This window comes from Myotis brandtii, unplaced genomic scaffold, assembly GCF_000412655.1.
Source record: "Myotis brandtii unplaced genomic scaffold, ASM41265v1 scaffold567, whole genome shotgun sequence".
Classification (NCBI taxonomy): domain Eukaryota; kingdom Metazoa; phylum Chordata; class Mammalia; order Chiroptera; family Vespertilionidae; genus Myotis; species Myotis brandtii.
Genome location: NW_005370116.1, coordinates 3,211,181 through 3,220,377, shown reverse-complemented (window position 1 = coordinate 3,220,377; position 9,197 = coordinate 3,211,181).

Sequence of the window (9,197 nt, the reverse complement as noted above, 5' to 3'; positions counted from 1 at the left end):
CAACCTCCCGATCCGCCCTGCTCTGTGCATGACGGGGTGGCGCCCCAACTCCCCAATTGGCCCTGCTCTGAGCCTGACCAGGGGCTGCACCTAGGGATTGGGCGTGCCCTCTGCCACTCGGGAGCAGGCCTAAGCCAGCAGGTTGTTATCTCCCGAGGGGTCCCAGACTGCGAGAGGGCATAGGCCGGGCTGGGGGACCCTCCTCCCCCTCCGCGAGTGCACAAATTTTTGATCACCGGGCCTCTAGTCTATATATATAAAAGACTAAGCTACTGAATGACTGAATGACCTGTTGATTGGTCGCTATGTTGCACACTAACCACCAGGGGACAGATGCTTAATGCAGGAGCTGCCCCCTGGTGGTCATTGTGCTCCCACAGCAGGAGCGCTGATCAGCTGACCAATAGGTGCCAGACGCTGGTGAGCACAGCTGGGGCAGCATGAGCCTCTCCCGCCTCTGTGGCAGTGCTACAGGACAATAGCAGGCGCAGCAGGGCCCAGGATGAGCCGGAGTGGCACAGCAGCTGGCCCAGGCTTGGGCCCCTCCCCGGCTACCTGGCTTTGCCACTACCACATCCCTCAGGGGAAACTGGCAGTCCAATATCCACTGAGGGGTCCTGGATTGCGAGAGGGTGCATGCCAGGCTGAGGGGCCCCACTAGTGCACGAATCCATGCACTAGGCCTCTAGTATATATATATGTTTAAGGGTGCCAGACATGTTGTGTGGAAGCATTGTAAGAAGCTAGGAAATTTCTGGCCAAGTGGAATGGGGAAACTGAGACAAGAAAATTAAACAAGGCCATGTAGGGAGCTTGCTTGTGAATTGCAAAACCTTATCTTCCCCAAACAAGGACACTTGAAAGCAAATGGTTTCTACCTCTCCTTAATCAGAGAATACTTAACTTAAATCACCCTGGCCTGGGAAAATAGAGACCAAAGACCCAGTTAATGTCATTTGTACAAGCTAAACCTAAGGATAGATGAAGTCTGGAGGACAAATAACAAAGCTCTAAAAGCATTTGGTTGTATTACTTGAGGTGGGGAGGTTAGGCAGGAAATATAGTTGCTAAGCAAGGAGGAGGGAAGGGGTAAAAAAGGGGGAGTTTATCTCACCCATGGAACAGCAGTCTTGGGACATGCCAAGAAAAGATTGCCAGATGTTCACATAAATTCTGGGAAAAGCCACAACAATGTAAAAGGGGACTTTGAAATCTAGTCTATCTGGCAGTAGAACCTTGAAACCTATAGGGGGAAGATGATAAAACCCTTGAACCCCCACGAGGCAGAGCACTCAGACTAGCTGAGTTGCCTGCTTTAGTCAAGTGTATTCTTAATAAATTTGCTTGCTTTGCTTTCTAATAAATTCATTTGCTTTGCTTCAACACTACTTTCTATCACTAGTTTTAATTCTGTCTTGTGAGCATGCAAGAGCTGAGGAGGGGAAAGCCAGTGCCCTTTGACTAGGGCAGCTCTCTGCTAACAGTTGAATTCAAAATCACTAAAAAAAGGGGGGCGGGATGCATAGAAGTGACATGGAAACTCAACGCCAATTTGTTCCTCCAGTCATTTGCACAAGTCAAGAGGGTAAAGCGCCAAGTTGAAAGAGGCCTAAAAGCAGAGCAGACTTTTCAGAAATTTCACAGTACTGAAGAGCCTAAAGTTGGAGTTTAAGAAGGAACAAGGAGGGCCTGAGAAACAATGGCCCCTGGAGTTCAGCTGGGATGATTCCAGGGCTACACCTATGAAGGTGGCTTTTCCAGATTGAGGCTTGAAATATTAAAAATCAAGCTTGGTCCCTGACTGGAGGGAAGGAATGTACTTCACTCCTAATTATCACACAGGTTCATGTGTGTCTTCACTAGAGGCAAATAACATCACTGTAGCATGTGCTGGCTACCAGTTTTACAATCTCCATGGACCTTCACTACTTTACTTTAAGGTAGTTCCATTTTCAAATGGCAGAACTGGCACCGTTTTGCATGAGAACTTTCTCTGGTTTCCAGAGTCCACTGGTCCAGCATTAATTTGGCTGGTCAGCAATGGTGAGGGATTAATTGCTCTCTACTCACAGAAACCGAATTTATGTTGTGACAAATACATCAGCTTTCTTGATCCTGGTGTGAGATATCTGTGAGGTTCATGCTGTGGCTTATTTTCCAGATTTTCTCAGTGGGCTTAAGCTCCATTTTCTCATAGTGGTGACTAGTTGCTAATGCATATTTCACTGCCTTCTTTCCCTTCCCTTCTCTGACTTCTTCACTCCCCTACTGGCATTTCGTGGACCTCTCAAATAAACTGCTTGAACTCAAATTCTGTTCCAGGTTTTATTAACAGAAGAACCCAAACTAACACAATCAGTTATTACAATTAGCTATACTTTATATTATATCTGGTTTTCAATTAAAACTACTTAAGTATACTAAGAACTAGAACAAAGGGGCAGGGGGACAGGAGAAACAGACCAACAAGTGACAATAGAGGCTGGTTAGAAAACACAGTCTTTAAAATAACTGATATTTAATCATCTTTAGTAATTCCATAACACATACACTGAGTGGCCAGATTATTATGACCACCTGACCTTTGTAGGCAAATTAGCTATAATTTCCGGCTGAAGTTGCTAGAGGACCAGATCATTATAAACGTCTGAATAGAACATACTTATTAAGTATCGTTGCTGATCAGGTTCATCCTATCATGTTGATGGCATATCCCAGTGGAGATGGCTTCTTCCAACAAGACAATGCGCCATGCCACGGTGCTCGTATTGTGCAGGAGTGGTTTCAAGAACATGAGGGAGACTTTCCCTTGCTTAGGTGGCCCACACAATCACCAGATCTCAATCCAATTGAGCATTTGTGGGATGAAGTTAAAAGAGCCATCAGGCAGTGGGTTCCACAACCATCAAATCTCACAGAACTGGACAGTGCTATTCATCAGGCATGGTGTCAGATTCCTCGCATCACCTTTCAACATCTCGTGGAGTCAATGCCAAGAAGAATCGCTGCAGTATTGAAGGCAAAAGGTGGCCCAACAAAGTACTGATGGGGTGGTCATAATAATCTGGCCAGTCATAATAATCTGGCCACTCAGTGTATATTCACAAGTGAATGAAATCAGAATATGTTACCCTCAAATATTCTGCATTGACATAAGAACTGTTTTGAGGTAAGGCAGTTAAAAACACAGCAGGTGTAAAAAGAATGCTCTCATTCTCCCTTTTCCCTTATAACCCCTATGTAGAAGACACCCTCCCTGCACTAGAAGTAAAGGAACATTCTTATCATCAGTGAAAGAAAGCTGAGACTAAGAGAATTCTGTACAAACATACCTTAAAAATTAAAATAATTCTTAGATTCCTTTAGCCTCCTGCATAGTTTAGTTACTTTTCTACAATTGCCTTTCTTTGTTCAACCTAATATAAAAACACTCAGGTTTTGCCACTAATTTAAGTCTTTATTTGTTAGTATGTAATATTTATATTATGTGATAAACATAGTATGTGATATGTTTTAGACAATGTCATAAAACTTGTATTACATAAATGTGTATGCTTTTCTCCTGTTAATCTGTCTTATGCTAATTCAATTCTCAAGTTTAGCCAAAAACCCTAAAAGGGTAGAGGTAAAGTTTTGCCTTTCCTGCACAAGTAAGAGTTTTAATAGTACTCAATCAATTACATATTCGATTTCCTTGTTGTTGATTATAAGGTTTTTAATGATAGACATAAAGGTTTCTTTTTCATACTGTTATGTTCCCATGCCTGAACCTACCAGATCTTAGCCTTGAGTTTGACTATTGCTTGTTTACTTGCTGTTATATCTATACTAGAGGCCCGATGCACGGAATCTGTGCAAGAGTAGGCCTTTCTTCCCCCGGCTGCCAGCACCAGCTTCCCTCTGGCACCCGGGACCCGGGCTGGCTTTCCTCCAGCCTCCAGCAGGCACCCGGGTCCTGGGCTTGCCCGGGCTTCCCTTGCAGCCCTGGTTTTGTCCGGAAGGATGTCTAGTCTAATTAGCATATTACACTTCCATTGTTATAGATTTACATTTTTATTAAACACTGCTAAAATTAAAAGAACAGTGTATGATTTGCCCAGTTGTTCTTTCCAGAATGAAAATTTGCTTTTGGCTTTATCCCCCTCCTACTCCTTCCACAATAAGATCCCTCTCTATTTTTCAGAGATGCTGTAAAGCAATCATGCCTACAATTGAGGCCTGTCCAATTCACATTTAATGGATTTTTAAAAATATGTGAATTCCTTATTTTGAGAATTCTCCAAGTCCATACTCTCATCTTATGCTGAATACTTTGTAAGCATTTAATAAATATTTTATTGCATCACTTCACAACCTCTCTTTGTTAGAAAACTATTTGCTCTGTGTTGAATCTCACTATAATTTTCTCTCATAAAATTAGCCAGCCTTTGATCACACACAGATTATAAAGGGGTAGATATGAAGGGATGAAAGAAGGACTCTCCAACTCATAGGACAGGCCAGTTAAACAATTTCAATGCTGAGGTGAGGGATATCACGTTATTCTCATTTCTTTATTTGCTTGCATCGCATGTTAGTTTTCCCTCCTCACACATTAAAATGCAAAGAGAAAATGCTCCAAGTATATTTTGTGTGAATATTACTCCATACTAAAATTTATTTTAAGTACATTGATTTTCAATACATGTCTTGAACAATTATTGAGCATATAACTTATTAAACTTTTTCTACCAAATACATGGTATATTTTTCAAATTTAATTTCATTAACCAGTAGTCAGAAAAAATATAGTATGTGATATTCAAACTAACTTGAATTGCGGTTTTTATTTTTCAAAATAGGCTGCGTGTAAAAACATTGTAATTCTTTCTCCTTGCACTATATCTTTTGCTTCTTTCTATTTGGGTTATAGAAAATGATTATATATACCTGAGGTCTATGAGTTTATTTTTAGGGAATAAGAGAGAAGCCTTATTTTTTCCACTACTGAGTCTCTTACTTTCTTTAAAAACAATGAAACAATACTGGCAAAGTCACTTAGTCCCTTGGACTGAGAAGAGACCTGATTGAATTAGCAAATAATTCAATTATTCTAATTTTGCAATTGTTTCAAATCTTATGAATGACTCAAAAAAAATGGCTATTTTTAAGCTTTGAGGATAAGAAAAGATGTTATCCTTTGCATAGCATTGTTTACAATATCCAATTGTATATACAGCTATTTGGGGTTTTCTGTTTAGGTTTGTTTTTCTTTGCCATGTTTTCTGTCACTACTTCAAACTGCTAACCTGATGGGATCTGGGAACACATCTCTTTGACTCCTTAACTTCTTCACTTCATAGTACCTTGCCCTGCACACAGTGAGAACTCGAATAAATATTTGATGGAGAAAGATCTAGTAGCAAAAAAAACAGCCAGCCTGCAAGAAGTAGAGTCAAACCTATGGAATAGTAATTAGGGAGAAACTCCTTGTCAAATGCACACTCTGCCAAAACCTTGAGGAAAAAGCTTCAAAGGGATTTGAAGTGAATCCTCCTAGCTAATCAAGGGTGACCTAGTTAAGATGGTAAACACTGATATGCAATTGTCTGTGTAGAATGCATCACTCCATCTACCAAAATGCCATGTGTGACCAATGAGGAGGTGAAAAATTATAAAGTGAAATAAGTTTATATTCGGCACAACTCTTTCCCTCTATGTAGCTCTTTTACTTTTCTTCATTTAAAATGAGTTTTCTCTTTCTCCCTATTGACATTAGTAGCCACTCACATCCTTCTCTCTTCCTCTCACCCATATTCAGAAAACATCCTCTGCCCAGACTTACATTCTTCTTCCTTTACTGCATCGTGATGGACCAAACATGTCTCATTTCATCAAGGCACCGTAAAGTGGCTTTTTGTGTGTATTTCTCATAAGCTATTTTTTTCTGTATTTATTAGATGAGGTGACTCTACTTCCCTAATTCTAATATTTCCTCCCACGTGGAGAGAGCTCCAATTTACATATATACATAATTTTTGCCCCCGTCCTCATTTAACCCCATCCTTGGGAAAGTGGAGTGAATAACCTGAAAAGTTTAGTTATAAGAAAGAATCTAGGCATATGTAAGCCAGATTCTTCCTCTTCTCCCTCTCTTGGGAAACGGTTGCCACCTAAAATCCACATTTTCCTCTCTTTCTCCATGCCAGAAATCTCATTTAAGTCTTTTGTAATTTAGGGTTTTAGGATTTGGAGAACACTTGCCCAGATATATGAACTATGTCCTCCAGCTGCCCTATATCAGAAAGAAAATGACATTTTGGTTTCCATAGGTTGATATTTTTGTTTCTCAGTAGGTTATGGATTTATGTTGCATGCTAATGCTTCCTAGTGGAGAACAATCTTGTGTAACACCCATATTAGAGTGTTGGTCTAAAGAGGCTTGCAAAGAAAACTGTTTTCCTTACTGACATGCACATGTTGCCTTAGTCAAACTTATGTATTCTTTTCAGATATACACTGATCATTTCTGAATATCTTTTCTTATGTTATACAACCAGAATGCCTTTTATTCTCTCCTCTTCTAAGAGTAGACAAATGAAAAAAAAAATAAGCAAAGAATATAATACCAAAACAAAAATCTAACAAAACTAGTGAATGACATGAAACTTGTTCCAATACTAGTATCTCGTCCTAAGCATATGGTCATGAATTAATTCAAAATAAGATAAGAAAAAGCCCCTAACATTGTTCTATAGCAAAGAATCTAAAATAGCAAAGGGTCATATTTATCTTTACCTTAAATAACAGTGTCTTCATCCTGGCCCCATGCTTTGGAAGTCTTATGTGGCAATTCTCCTACCACCTCCATGTCCATAGGACCGTAAGTCAGTAAGGTCAATGGATGTGTAAATCTATAACCTACTTTTGAACCCCCTTTGAAGACCTGCTTTGGGTACACATGACTGACCTCAGAATTCCCTTATTGTGCAATACACTTGCCTTGAGTCCTGAAAAAGTTAGGAGCAGATCTATAGTGGTCTTCCACAAAATAAACCAGAGGAAGAAGTTTAAGAGATTTCCTGAGAAATTCACAATTCATGGAAAGAGAACATTTAACAGAACACCTGTGTCTTGCAAAGATCCAAGTGAAAGCTTCTTTGTCATTCAATTGATTCAGAGATATTTGTGAAAAATCCAAGCAAACTGTATTTAGTAACTAAGTTTGTCAGATTGTAAGTGTCTTCTCAGTAAAATTAAAATAAATATTAAATAATGATTATGAAAGACAGTTATTGATAATTCAGAAGTTGATGTTTCTCTTTCTCTGCCTCTAAATTCTAATATTCCTCATTTTTCTCTTTTGCTTAATTATTTTCCTTCTCTACACTGTCTGCTTTGTCTTCAGCCAAAATATTTACCACTATGTATATTACTCTCAAGAGTTTCTCCTTAACATCAGTATTTATATTACATATTTTTTATTTTTAAAGAATTTTAAGGTATAATTTAGATATAATAAAATTGAACATTTTTAAATATACATCTCTTTGATTTTTAGTAAATTTACTGAGTTAAGCAATCATGACAACAATCCAATTTCAGAATATTTTTAGCATCTCATAATGATCTCTCATGGGCATTATCAGTTACTCCCTGTTCTCATATCTAAGAAAGCATTGATTTACTTTGTCTCTATAGATTTGTTTGTTTGTTTTAAAAAAGGTTTTATATTTATAACAGTTTTAGATTTATAGGAAAACATAGATGATAGACAGGGTTCTCATACATCCCAAACCCAGTTTTTCAGTTTTTAGCATCTTATGTTACTATGGTATATTTGTCATAATAAATGAGCAATATTGATAAATTTGTATCAACTAAAGTTAAAATCATTGTCAGTACTCCAACTTTTATTCTTCTTCTTCAGTATTGTGTTGACTATTCTGTGTCTTTTGCCTTCTGAATAAACTTAAAGTTTTTTTTTTTTTAATTTACAAACTTTCTTGCTGGTATTTATATCAAGATTTCACTGAAATCAACTTGGTAAAAATTGACATCTGAAGAATATTGGAACTTCCAATTCATGCACACAACATATATTTCTATTTATTTGCATTTCATTTATTTTGATCAGATATTTGTAGTTTTCTACATATATATTAAGAACATATATTTGTTAAATTAATACAAAAGTGATTTATATTTTGCTGCTTTTATAAATGGTACTAGGGGCCCAGTACATGAATTCATGCACCTTGAAAAGAACTGTGGGCTGCGAGGCTGCGGTGGGCACAGGGGTGGGTCTCGGCCCATCCTCCGTGCCCCAGCCTGGCCCTTCCCTCCATGGCCCCAGTCCTCTGTCTGCTGGCAGGCCCACTCCCACCACCCCTCCCACACACTGATGGCACTGGCCCTGCTCACACCCGCTGACGGCGTGGAGCGATTGGGTCCAGCACTGGCAGCAGGTGTGAGTGCCAGGCAGGACCGTGGTACAGGGGAGCAAAGAATTTCAGTAACCACCAGAGGCTTCCCCCAATGACAACAACCAGTGCCCCGCCTTGGTCTGGAGCCCCGCATCACCTGCTCCACCATCCCACTGTGTCCATTGCCCACCATGTTCTGTGTGCGCCCCCTGGTGGTCAGCTCACGTCATAGTGACTGGTTGGTTGGTTGTTCTCCTGTTCAGTCTATTTGCATATTAGGGTTTTATATATACACTAGTAGCCTGGTGCACAAAATTTGTGCACATTAAAAGAGAATTAATTGCCCTAACCGGTTTGGCTCAGTGGATAGAGTATTGGCTTGCAGACACAAGGGTCCCAGGTTCGATTCCGGTCAAGGGCATGTACCTTGGTTGCGGGCACATCCCCAGTGGGGAGTGTGCAGGAGGCAGCTGATCTATGTTTCTCTCTCATCGATGTTTCTAACTCTCTATCCCTCTCCCTTACTCTCTGTAAAAAATCAATAAAATATTTATATTTTTAAAAGGGAATTAATTAGCAGAGATATTTTAATATTGCCATTTGCCCTTTCTCTATAATAGAAGTGTGAGAGATGAAAGGAAATTAGTAAAATGTATACGAAAATAATATATAAATTTATTAATAAGTAAACAGTAACAAAAGGGTATAACAACAACAGAGGCATGATATAAAAACAACAAAAACATGATATGAAAACAAGAAAACATGATATAAAAACAACAGTGATGCAAA